The sequence below is a fragment of the Nelumbo nucifera genome, chromosome 5, assembly GCF_055504915.1.
Source record: "Nelumbo nucifera cultivar China Antique chromosome 5, China Antique-T2T, whole genome shotgun sequence".
In the NCBI taxonomy this organism is placed as follows: Eukaryota; Viridiplantae; Streptophyta; class Magnoliopsida; order Proteales; family Nelumbonaceae; genus Nelumbo; species Nelumbo nucifera.
Window position 1 is genome coordinate 68325671 of NC_142653.1, and position 10576 is coordinate 68336246.

The window sequence follows — 10576 nt, forward strand, 5'->3', positions numbered from 1 at the left end:
AAGATCATCCCTGACAAAATTAGCCAAGTATCTTGATTCCAAAATTCTCAAACTTTGTATAGATCAGTATTGGGTTTAAGGGGTAAAACCGTCTTACTTTGAACATTACAGAAACTTGGCTTAAAAATCTTATATACCCTTCCATTTGTCGACTGTCTCAATAAGCTGAGATTGACTTTTAAAATTAGGTTGGTATTCTTCGTATCATTTCTGATAGTGGATTTCTACCCCTGAACTTGATATGCAGACATAGTTTTATTGCTACCTTCCACCGTTTGACACGAATCTCGACACTTGAGTTAGGTGAAGAGACCCGGTTATTAAGTGTTAGGTAAGTGTCTTTGGCATTCCCTTTCCCATTTGACGCGAATCTCGACACTTAAGTTAGGTGAAGAGACCCGATTACTAAGTGTAGGATGTCCATTGACCTTTTATTCTCTCTTTTTTTTTTTTTGCTATGTGTAAAATTTTGCACTGTTCAGGGTAGTCCACTATCTCTATTAATTTAAGGAATTTTTCGTCTGATTTCTCAATCTTTCTCTTCTTATCTTCATAGGGGCAAACTTGGGAGTATTTTAAATTTCTAAATGGTTTCTAAAATATTCAAACAAGACCAATTTAACTCCTGCCACTTGCTACCAATCTCTACAAAATTCATATTCTTTTATCAGTTTCCTCAACTTTTTCTGTTCGGAAATCTCTTTTAATGGAAAAAATTTTAAAATTTTCAGTGAAAATTTTAGTTTTGCATTTCTAAAGGCTTTGCTCTTATTATTGTTATTATTGTTATTATTATTATTATTATTATTATTATTATCATCATCATTATTATTATTATTATTATTATTATTATTATTATTTTTATTTTCCTTACTCCCCAACTTAAATGCCATTGTCCCCAATGGCATGACTAGAATGATACAAAGGGACTTGGGCCAAAGAGAACAATAAAGAGGGTTTTTCCCAAGGGGTTCAAGGTTTGCCAACTGGTCTTGAATCAAGAAAACAAAAACTCTAATCCTAAAAGCAAAAGCAACTGGAAACTACGTTGGGTTGCCTCCCAACCAGCACTAAGTTTAACGTCTTCAGCCAGACACAAATGAATCACTCAATCTAAAGTTCTCAACTCCTCTACTCTTAGATACTCCTTCTATGTATGGTTTAAGCCTTTGACCATTGACCTTGAACATGATTCCATTCTTAGAATCAACTATTCTAACCGCACCATGCTCGAACACTTTATCAACAACAAACGACCCATCCCATCTGGACTTTAATTTTCCCGGAAACAACTGCAACCTAGAATTAAAGAGCCAAACTTTTTGACTAGGTTCAAATGTTTTTCTTGAATTTATTTTATCATGGAACGCTTTCATTTTGGCTTTATAAATGCGAGAGTTTTCATAAGATTCATTGTGAAGTTCTTTCAGCTCACTTAATTGTAGAGCCCGATGGGATCCAGCTTGGGTTAGATCGAATTAAACTTTTTGATGGCCCAATAAGCCCGACGCTCTAATTCAATGGGAAGATGACAAGGTTTGCTAAAGACTAGCCTATAAGGAGACATTCCAATGGGAGTTTTATACGCCGTCCGATAAGCCCAAAGTGCACCATCCAATCTGTCGGGCCAATCTTTTCGGCCAGGCCTAATGGATTTTTACAGAATACTCTTAAGTTCCCGATTGGAAAGTTCCACTTGACCATTCGTTTGGGGATGGTAGGGGGTTGTTATCTTATGAATGATTTCATATTTGCGGAGTAAAGCTCAGAGTTGTGTATTGGTAAAATGTGACCCCCCATCACTAATGATTGCTCGCAGACACCTAAACCTAGAGAAAATGTTCTTTTGAACAAATTTCATTACAACTTTTTGGTCATTAGTCTGGGTTGCTACCACCTCAATCCATTTCAACACATAATCAATGACCACCGGGATGTATTCGTGACTGGATGATGGTGGAAAAGGACCCATGAAATCAATACCCCAAACATCGAAGATTTCTATAGTTAGAATGGGATTAAGTAGCATCATGTCTCTATGGGACATATTCCCGACAGCTGGGCATCTTTGACAATTTTTACTAAAAGCATGCGCATCCTTAAATAAACTTGGCCAATAAAAGCCACTTCGCAGTACTTTGGCCGCCGTTTTCTTCCCCGAAAAGTGCCCCCCACAAGCAAGAGTGTGACAAGAATTAAGGATACTTTAGTGTTCAGACTCGGGGACGCATCTTCGAATTACTTGATCCAAACATATGGTCTTCCCAAAAATAATATTTGAGTTGTGAGAAGAATCTATCCTTCTCATTCTTGGACCACCCCTCATGAATTTTACCCATCGCTAAATAGTTGTCAATATGAGAAAACCACAGGGGTGTACTATGGGAAACAATGAAGAGGTGTTCATCTGGAAAGGAATAGTCATGCACAGGCTCACTTTGTTCAATTTGAATTTTGGATAGATAATCAACTACTACATTTTCAGAGCCCTTTTTATTCTGAATCTCAAGGTCAAATGATTGCAAAAGAAGGATCCATCTGATGAGCCTAGGTTTGGCCTCTTTCTTAGATAACAAATGTCTTAAGGCTGAGTGATCAGAATATACAACAACTTTCGTGCCCAATAGGTACGGGTGAAAATTTTCCAGAGCAAATACTATAGCTAACAATTATTTATCGGTAGTGGTGTAATTCAAATGGGCCTCAGATAGGGTACGGCTAGCATAATATACTACCACAGGACATTTATTTACACTTTGTCCCAAAACTTCTCTAATGGCGTAGTCAGAGGCATCACACATTATTTCAAAGGGCAATGACCAATTGGGAGGTTGAAGAATTGGGGCTTTGGTCAATAACTCTTTCAGATAATCGAAAGCCTTAACACAAGCCTCGTCGAAATTAAATGGTGAAGGGATAAGAGATCCATCATATGGATGGCCGAACCCAGTAGGAAGTTTGGGCGAGATTTCAAAAATTTCTCTCTCTCCCATGTGGGAATCGCATTCCCTATTTTAGAAAACTGCATTTTCAAGGATCAACCCAAACCAGACCAGATCTGAAACCAAAAGGGAGTGGAGGGATATACCTGATACGAAGTAATAATAACCTCAAATTAAGGTGTTCATGCCCAAGGAAAAATCCAAAGACTACTTCCACTGACGATGACACGGTGTAGGATGAAGCAGAATCAGTAGGACGACTATTCAGCAAGAACCGAATTCTTCAGCAAGAATTTGATGGAGGGCTAGTGAGCACGACTTCAGATTACCTTTTCTACCGAAATGTAATATCAAGAACCCTTCTTGATCACTTCCACAGGTGGAGGTCGAACTGGTATGGAAGCAAGAGCAGGAGAGAAGAAAACAGTGTAGTCTCTCTCTGGAAAGCAGCAGTCTGTTAGATAATTTAGAGGTTTGCCCTACTCTTCCATTTATAGCCTTAAAGAGAGGTTATCCTAATCCCATTAGGAGTTTCCTAATCAAAATTTTTATTTGGATCTGGACTCTCTTTAAGATACAAGGATAATCCCTTATCTTATCTGTAGATAAAGATCAGCCTTCCTAATCTAATTAGGAGTTTCCTGATCCAAATCTTTATTTGGATCTGGACTCTTTGAGTGGATAGAGATAACCCCTCATCCTATCTGCTAATCAAAATCCTAGAACCTCCCTCTTTTAATTAATCTCATTAAGCCAATTTGAATTAGGTTTTAAGCCCATCAAGTCCATTTGCTCACTTAGCCTCCTAACAGCTACCGATTTGATTATCCTTGTATGGCATGGGACCCAAACATTGATCTACACATCAGCCACATGGGTTCAACCCAGCCTCTGTTACAAGGCCTGGCTGAATTCACTGTAAGAGACAGTGAACTATGAGTCCATCACCATGGGCTTTTAATGGGCCCTACATTTACACTAAATGGTCCTTGGGTCAAGCCACCTAATAAAAACCCAAGGACTGTGGGCAGATGCAAGATTAGCCCAACAAACAATACCCTCAATGGTCATACACTTAACTTCTCAGCCCATAATTATCAAACATTGCCCAACAAGAGAGGACCTCTCCCTCGGCTGCAAGGCACAGTGCTACACATTTTACTCACATAGATCCCAGGAATTAAAACCTTTTGCAAACATTTTGAAACCATATATATATGTATATCTCTATATAAATATATTTTGCAAAACAAATTTCAACAGTTGAAATCAATTGCCGGCAGTTTAGGTTTCCATCAGAGAGAATGCATCCCCGACCATTCACTTTGTCCAACAAAGGGGCTGATCCTGTTACTTCGATCATCCACTTAGATGAATTCTCGGACTGTCCCAACATACCCAGGTTTTGACCCCCTCTAAGGATCCCATTGATTGGCATATCAAAGATAGCCCAATCCGACACCTAGTACAGTATCATAATCGAGTCTAGGGGTCAAGTGTAACATTCCAGTTTTTCCCATATATCTCCAAGGTCCAAGGCAATACTAGAGTTCTAGTCCAGTTCAGGGTTTCAAGAAAACCCACACTACATGTACCTCAGGTCTCATCCTGGCAGCTGAGATAAGCCACCCCAACCAACTTGGCAGCACATCAATGTCAACCTTGGCAGGATAAATCTCCACAGATCTATCCAATGGCTGTGAAGATTCTAAACTAATACGAGTCTCATATGTGTCCAGTTTAAGAGTATTACACAGAAACACACCATAATAACATGAATCAAATATGTACTTTATTCATTTACACTAAATTTCATAATGTACATCATTCTGATTGGAGCTAAGGGCATACACTGTCTAACATCTCCCACTTGCACTTAGGTCCAATCTAGTATAAGCCGGAGTTCCATGCTTTCCACGTGTTTCTCAAATACTTTCTGTGTCAGTTGCTTAGTCAATGGGTTTGCTACATTTTCCACTGATGCTACCTTCTGAATTAGGATGCCCCCTCTTCTAACTATCTCCCGTAGTACATGGTACTTCTTCTTGATGTGCTTCGACTTCGAGTGGGCTCGTGGCTCCTTAGGCTGAGCAATGGCTCCAGTGTTGTCACACAACAATGGAATGGGTGATGTGTTTGATGGAACTACTCCTAATTCATGAATGAACTTCTTCATCCACATGGCTTCTTTGGTAGCTTCACTTGCAGCAATGTATTTGGCTCCGATTGTGGAATTCGCCGTGGACCCCTGTTTGCTACTTTTCCAGCAAATAGCACACGATCCTATCGTGAAGATATAACCAAATGTGGACTTTTTATCATCTGGATCTGACTGGAAGTCAGCATCCGTGTACCCTTGGATCTGTAGTGAACTACCATCGAACACCAGAAAAAACTCTTTTGTCCTTTAAAGGTATTTTAGTATGTTTTTCACAGCAGTCCAATGTTCCTGCCCTGGGTTTGACTGGAATCTACTTACCACACTTACTGCCTGAGAAATGTCAGGATGAGTGCACAACATGGCATACATGATGTTCCCTATGGCTGAGGCATAGGGAACGTCCTTCATTCCCTCAATCTCTTCGGGAGTCTTGGGAGACATACCCTTGGAGAGAGTGACTCCATGCCTAAAAGGAACATTTCTTTTCTTGGAGTTCTCCATGCTGTATCTCTTGACTATTTTGTCAATGTAAGTAGATTGGGACAATCTTATTATCCTCTTCGATCTATCTCTATAAAGCCGAAGACCCAGTATGTAGGAGGCTTCTCCAAGATCTTTCATGGAGAATTGCTGTGAAAGCCACTTTTTCACCATAGTCAATATTCCTACATCATTCCCAATGAGTAGAATGTCATCTACATACAGAACTAGGAATGTAACCTTATCTCCACTAGATTTCTATAAATACAGGGCTCATCCGGATTTTGCTCAAAGTCAAACTATTTGATAGTAGAGTCAAACCGGATGTTCCAACTCCTAGAAGCTTGCTTAAGTCCATATATGGATCGATTTAGTTTACATACCATGTGTTCTTGACCCGCAGCTATGAAACCTTGCAGTTGCTGCATATAGATATCTTCATTAAGATCTCCATTTAGGAACGCAATTTTGACATCCATTTTCCAAATCTCATAATCATGGTATGCTGCTATAGCTAGCAGGATCCTAATGGATTTAAGCATGGCCACCGGCGAAAATGTCTCCTCATAATCGATTCCTTCTTTCTGAGTGCACCCTTTCACCACAAGACGACCCTTGTATCAACCTAACCATCAGGGCCCTTTTTCCTCTTATAGATCCATTTGCAACCAATTGCTTTTACCCTAGGGGCGGATCTACCAGAGTCCAGACTCCATTGGTCTCCATTGAGTTCATCTCAGCTCTCATGGCATCTACTCAATTCAAGGAATCTTTGTCCAACATAGCTTTTGTATAAGTCACGGCATCCTCCTCACTAGTCGTGGCTTCTACCAAGTAACTTTCTTGGTCATAGCCAAAATGGACTAGAGGTCTGGAAACCCGGGTAGATCTCCTAGGTTGGTCATTAAGTGGAGCTTGTGGGACATCTCCCACTACCCCCGAGCTCTCCTCATCAAGAACAACTTCCTGACGATGATTGTTCAGGATGTAATCATTTTCCAAGAAATGGGCATTTCAACTATAGGACACCTTCTGTTCTCCTGGGTCATAGAATAAGTAACCCACAGAGCCTTTGGGGTAGCCTATGAATAGGCAACGGCTGGTCATGGATTCCAATTTGTCAGCACTCATTCTTTTAACATGTGTCGGACAACCCCAAATCTTCAAGTGTCTCACACTTGGTTTCTTTCCGGTCCAAAGCTCATAGGGAGTCTTCGGAATTGATTTGGTTGGAACCCGGTTCAGCACGTATATCGCAGTCTCTAATGCATAACCCCAAAAGGATGTGGGTAAGTCTGAGTGTTCGGAAGTGATCAGACCATATCCAATAAAGTCCAGTTCCTCCTCTCTGACACACCGTTTAGCTGTGGTGTAGTAGGAGGATCTAGTTGTCATACTATCCCATTGTCCTTTAAGTAGTCCTTGAAGGGTCTTAATTTCTCTCCCTAACTGTTTCTCGACCTCTTGTCTAAATTCTTTGAACTATTCAAAAGATTCAGACTTATGTCTCATTAGGTACACGTAACCATACTGTGAGTAATCATCGGTAAATGTTATGAAGTAAACGTGTTGGTTACGTGCCCTAACATTCATGGGACCACATACATCAATATGTATAAGGTCAAGTGTGTCTGTTGATCTTTTAGGCTTATCATTAAATGGTCGTTTTGTCATCTTACCTTGAAGGACCATCCTTTACCAACCTTGTGATACGATCTATTTTAATGTGGCCAAGTCAGTAATGCCACAAGCACGTGGGATTGACTGTACCACGGGTTCTTTTAACTGGGTTATTATCCAACGTAGTTTCGGTTATGTTTGTTTCCAGAGAAGGATGGAGAACATAGAGACCATTCTCAAATTCTCCGTATGCAACGAATTTGTTATTTCTTTTGATAGTAATCATATTACTATAGAGAACAGTTGGCACATCGATCATACTCCTATCCATTGCTGCACCGATCATACTCCTATCCATTGGTAGTAACCCTTCGTAAAAATATTGGATAAGGAGCTGGTCTAGAATTTGATGTTGCGGACAGCTGGCACATAGTTGCTTGAATCTCTCCCAGTATTCGTAGAGAGTTTCCCCACTGAATTGTCTTATACCACAGATCTCCTTTCTGATTTAGCAGTTCGGGAAGCAGGGAAGAACTTCTCAAGGAATTGCCTTTTCATATCATTCCATGTGGTGATGGAACTGGAGGGAAGGTAGTAAAGCCAATCCTTAGCTTTATCAGCTAATGAGAAAGGAAAGGCGCATAGTTTGATTTGTTCCTCGATAACACCTTGAGTGGATAGGGTCAAGACCCTATCCTATCTGCTAATCTATCTCAGAATTCGCCCCATAAATGACTAATTAAATAGTCTAGTTTGAAATGGGCTTGAAGCCCATTAAGCTTATGTACTCACTTAACCTTCCTAACTGCTGCCCAGTTGGGCTTCCTTGTATGGCATGGGACCCAAGCATTGATCTACACATTAGCCACATGGGTTTGGCCCAGCCTTTATTACAAGGCCTGGCCGAATACACTGTTATGGACAGTGCACCCCCTGAAACCCATCTTATGGGCTCTATGGGCCCAACACTTACCCTAAGTGGTCCCTGGGCCAAGCCACCTTGTAACACCCAGGGACCGTGGGCAGATGCAAGCCCATCAGGTATTATCCTCAATGGTCTCACACTTAACCTCTCAGCCCATAATGATCATACACTACCCGACAAGAGAGGACCTCTCCCTCAGTTGCAAGGAACAGTGTTGCACTCTCTACTTATATGGATCCCGGGAATTGAAACCTTATTGCAAACATTTTAGAAACCATAATATATATACTTTTATATCTTGTATAAAATATACTTTGCAAAACAAATCTCAACGGTTGAAATCGGCTGCCAGCAGTTTTGGTTTCCATCAGTGAGAGTGCATCCCCGATCATTACCTTTGTCCGACAAAGGAGCTGATCCTGTCACTATGATTACCCACTTAGATGAATTCTCAGACTGTCCCAACATACCTAGGTTTTGACCCCCACTAAGGATCTCACTGATTGGTACATCAAAGATAGCCCAATCCGACACCTAGTGCAGTATCATAATCGAGTCTAGGGGCTGGGTGTAACTTTCCAGTTTTTGCCCATCAATCTCCAAGGTCTAGGACAATACTGGAAATCTGGTCCAGTTCAAAGATTCAATTAATCCTACACTATATGTGCCTAGGGTCTCACCCTGGCAGCTGAGACAGGCCACCCCAATCGACTTGGTGGCACCATAGTGTCAGCCTTGTCAGGATAGGTCTCCCCAGACCGACCCACTGGCTGTGAACATTCTAAACTAACACGAGTCTCATTAAGTGTCCAGTTTAAGGGTATTACACAGAAACATACCAAGGGAACATGAATCAAATATGCACTTTTATTCATTTACAATAAACTCATAAAGTACATCATTCTGATTGAAGCTTACGGCATACAAAACTGTCTAACAACCAGATCATACCTTTTCCTAACATTGATCGAAAACTTTTTTGCAATCAATTTCTGTTAGTTGCCACCCTGATTGAACCTACCAATCATATACGAAACTGGAGGTTCAATCGGCCATAGATTATTTCCATTGAATGAGCAAGGGGCCCTTCTTGCTTAATCAACGAAAATAATCCTCACAGTTAATTCACAGAAAATATATGAATACCCATGAACAATGAACTGAAATAAAAATCAATTAGATCTCACAATGTGACAGAATCAAGGCTTCCCTAACCCTTCAACTAGAAATAAAAACTTATAGACACTTCATGATGAAATCGTAGCTTCCAGATGAGAAAGGGGGGCGAACTCTTGCTTCTTCCTCCTTGGTTGCTGATTTCTCTCTCTAAAGACTGAAGCTCTCTTGGAGGAATTGATGCCTTGGGTGCTGGTCCACCCCCCCTTTATATAGATTTGGGGAGAGGGCTGCTCTCCAACTCCCTTAAGGAGATTATCCTCAAACTGGAAAGTCCTAGTCTAATTTGAACTTATCCTACCTAACTCTTATCTCTTATCTTTCTAGGATTATAATTTAAAAATTTTAATCAGATAAAACTCTTTTATTGAGATTACATTCAACTTTTATTCTAATGGGACTCATGGATCTTGAATTCGAACTAGGCTTCTTTAACAATTCAAGCTGTTTCAAGGCTCTTCTGCGAAATGGGCTTCAGTTGTGAAATGGGCCTTGCTGCGAAATTTCTCTGACTTTAGGCCCAAATTCGTCTCCGATGTGGACTGATTCTGCCAAAATACAAAACATTAAAGTTGTGGGCCTTTTCCTTATCTTTTCAGTGCTTCTTGAATTGTCCAAATCTGAGTCCGGAATTGAAAGTTATTCCTAGATCACTGATCGGTGCCAAAACTGTGCAAAATCATCCGATTAGCCTTGTTTTCTTCCAATCGCCTTCTTATTTGCCCTGAATCGAAATGCAAGAGTAATGAGTCCAGTTAGATACCAATTAAGTGTAAAATACTGAATATTGAGGGATAAAGATATGACATATTTTATTCTCATCAGTATCCCATCATCTTAAGACAATGGTCATGAACTTGCTGGGCCTTGGACATTTGTGCGATCATGAACTTTCAAGACCTTCTGACGAGTAGAACGATTTTGCTCCTCATACATTGTCATTAGACTATCCAAGATATCCTTGGACATTCGATCTGATCAAACTATCGCTGTATTGGATTATCCAAGGAGGCTATGATGTAGCACCGGGCAAGAGAATTTTTCCCACTTTTGGTAGTCCCTCCTACGGGCCTCAAAATCCCTATCACCCGGACATTCTGGAGCAGGGTTTTTAGCTACCTTGTCCAATTTCTCAAACATCAGGACCAGCATAAGGTTACGATACCGGTCAACGTAATTTGGGCCCTTAAACTTGTTGTCATCCAACAATTTAGCGAATTGTCCATTTGCCATTTTTGATAAAGGGAAAAGTAAATAAATATTAGTCCACAG